Source organism: Schistocerca serialis, chromosome 10 (genome assembly GCF_023864345.2).
Source record: "Schistocerca serialis cubense isolate TAMUIC-IGC-003099 chromosome 10, iqSchSeri2.2, whole genome shotgun sequence".
NCBI classification, from domain to species: domain Eukaryota; kingdom Metazoa; phylum Arthropoda; class Insecta; order Orthoptera; family Acrididae; genus Schistocerca; species Schistocerca serialis.
In genome coordinates this window covers 203,845,791-203,848,352 of record NC_064647.1, presented here as the reverse complement: position 1 = coordinate 203,848,352, position 2,562 = coordinate 203,845,791, and the positions used below count along the sequence as shown (strand labels likewise).

The window sequence follows — 2,562 nt, the reverse complement described above, 5'->3', positions numbered from 1 at the left end:
CTGGGGGTTGTTTCTAGTTAAGTTTGGAAGGTAGGAGACGAGGTACTGGCAGAAGTAAAGCTGTGAGGACAGGGCGTGAGTCGTACTTGGGTAGCTCAGTTGGTAGAGCACTTGCCCGCGATAGGCAAAGGTCCCGAGTTCGAGTCTCGGTGCGGCACACAGTTTTAATCTGCCAGGAAGTTCCATATCAGCGCACACTCCGCTGTAGAGTGAAAATTTCATTCTGGAAACATCCCCCAGGCTGTGGCTAAGCCATGTCTCCGCTATATCCTTTCTTTCAGGAGTGCTAGTTCTGCAAGGTTCGCAGGAGAGCTTCTGTTAAGTTTGGAAGGTAGGAGACTGAGGTACTGGCAGAACTAAAGCTGTGAGGACGGGGCGTGAGTCGTGCTCGGGTAGCTCAGTTGGTAGAGCATTTGCCCGCGAAAGGCAAAGGTCCCGAGTTCGAGTCTCGGTCCGACACACAGTTTTAATCTACCAAGAAGTTTCAAATTGAAAGTAGCCTTTCGCTCCCTGTATGTTTCACCTGCCACCTTCAGAATTTGAAAGGGCATATTCCAGTCAACATTGCCACAATCTTTCTCTAAGTCTACAAATGCCTTTCCTTAACCTATCATCTAAGATAAGTCGTGCGGTCAGTACTGCCCTATGTGTTCCAAAATTTCTACAGAACCTAAACTGATCTTCCCTGAGGCCGGCTTCTACCAGTTTTTCTATTCGTTTGCGAAGAATTCATGTTAGTATTTTGCTACCATGGCTTATGAAACTGATAGTTTTTTTGGAATTGGAATAATTATATTGTTCTTGAAGTCTGAAGGTATTTCACCTGCCTCATCAGATGGAAGAGTTTTGTCATGTCATGTCTGGCTCTCGCAAAGCTATAAGTATTTCTAATGAAATGTTGTCTACTCCCGTGGCCTTGTTTTGACTTACATCTTTCAATGCTCTGTCAAACTCTTCACGCAGTTTCATAGCTACAATTTCATCTTCCTCTACATCCCCTTCCATTTCCATAATATTACCCTCAAGCACATCGCCCTTATATAGCCCTCTATATACTCCTTCCACCACTATGCTTTCCCTTCTTTGCTTGTAACTGGTTTTCCATCTGAGCTCTAGGTATTCATACATGTGGTTCTCTTTTCTCCAAAGGTCTCTTTAATTTTCCAGTCTTACCCCTTACATTTGGGGAGCGAAATAACTGATGATGGTCGAAGTAGAGAGGATATAAAATGTAGGCTGGCAATGGCAAGGAAAGCGTTTCTGAAGAAGAGAAATTTGTTAACATCCAGTATTGATTTAAGTGTCAGGAAGTCATTTCTGAAAGTATTCGTATGGAGTGTAGCCATGTATGGAAGTGAAACATGGACGATAAATAGTTTGGACAAGAAGAGAATAGAAGCTTTCGAAATGTGGTGCTACAGAAGAATGCTGAAGATTAGATGGGTAGATCACATAACTAATGAGGAAGTATTGAATAGGATTGGGGAGAAGAGAAGTTTGTGGCACATCTTGACCAGAAGAAGGGATCGGTTGGTAAGACATGTTCTGAGGCATCAAGGGATCACCAATTTAGTATTGGAGGGCAGCGTGGAGGGTAAAAATCGTAGAGGGAGAACAAGAGATGAATACACTAAGCAGATTCAGAAGGATGTAGGTTGCAGTAGGTACTGGGAGATGAAAAAGCTTGCACAGGATAGAGTAGCATGGAGAGCTGCATCAAACCAGTCTCAGGACTGAAGACCACAACAACAACAACACCCCTTACATATATTTTGTTATTCTCCATCTTAAACTTCACCTCCTTAACAGCACTCATGTTGAAAACTAATGTCATATAGGTGTCTTGCACACTTTTTTATATATACAGTGCAGTGGGGATAGGTTTTCAGTAAATAACACAAAGATACATGGTAACGAAATTTATTTATTCAGTTCTCACAGATGTATAGATAGTTTGGTTCTTGAAATACAATTTGGTTCTTTTTCACAATACTGATAGAATTCGACTCTTCACATACTATGGGTTCTTTTTCACAACACTGATGCAGTCTGGAACTTTCTTGTAAAACTTTTTTTTTCAAGACAGAGATACTGTTTTATTTCTACACTATTACTAATAGTAATAACTATGACTCGAGGAAACCCTCTCACAGTCCACCTAACAACAGGCCACATGGGATAGTTGCACGGTCTGGGGCGCCTTGCCATGGTTAGTGTGGCTCCCGCTGTCGGAGGTTTGAGTCCTCCCTCTAGCATGGGTATGTGTGTTGCCTTTAGCCACCTTTTGACCTTTGGTGACCTCCAAAGACCTTACTGTTACACATCATTGGATTCGTCTTGATAGCCGCTATCAGAAAAGAAGTACCAAACTATAGCATCCCATTTAAAAAACCAAAGTTGCCCTTCATATCTCTAATGCGACTCCACCTAGCAACAAAAAACCAACGTCATATTGTGGCCCCTGTTGTCCCATGCAACGTTTGTTCCACAAACTTTTCAGCTACTATCATACTTTCAGAGTTAGATGGCAATAGTTAGTGACTCGTCCTGTATATTACATGT

The 2,562-nt window shown here is 42.2% G+C and overlaps 1 non-coding gene across 1 annotated transcript; it reads left to right on the top strand.

The window, feature by feature from the left end:
• Positions 1 to 386: 386 nt before the first annotated feature.
• Positions 387 to 461, top strand: Trnas-cga (transfer RNA serine (anticodon CGA)). Its single transcript has one exon. It is a non-coding gene; the product is annotated as a tRNA-Ser (tRNA).
• The last annotated feature ends 2,101 nt before the right edge of the window (positions 462 to 2,562 follow it).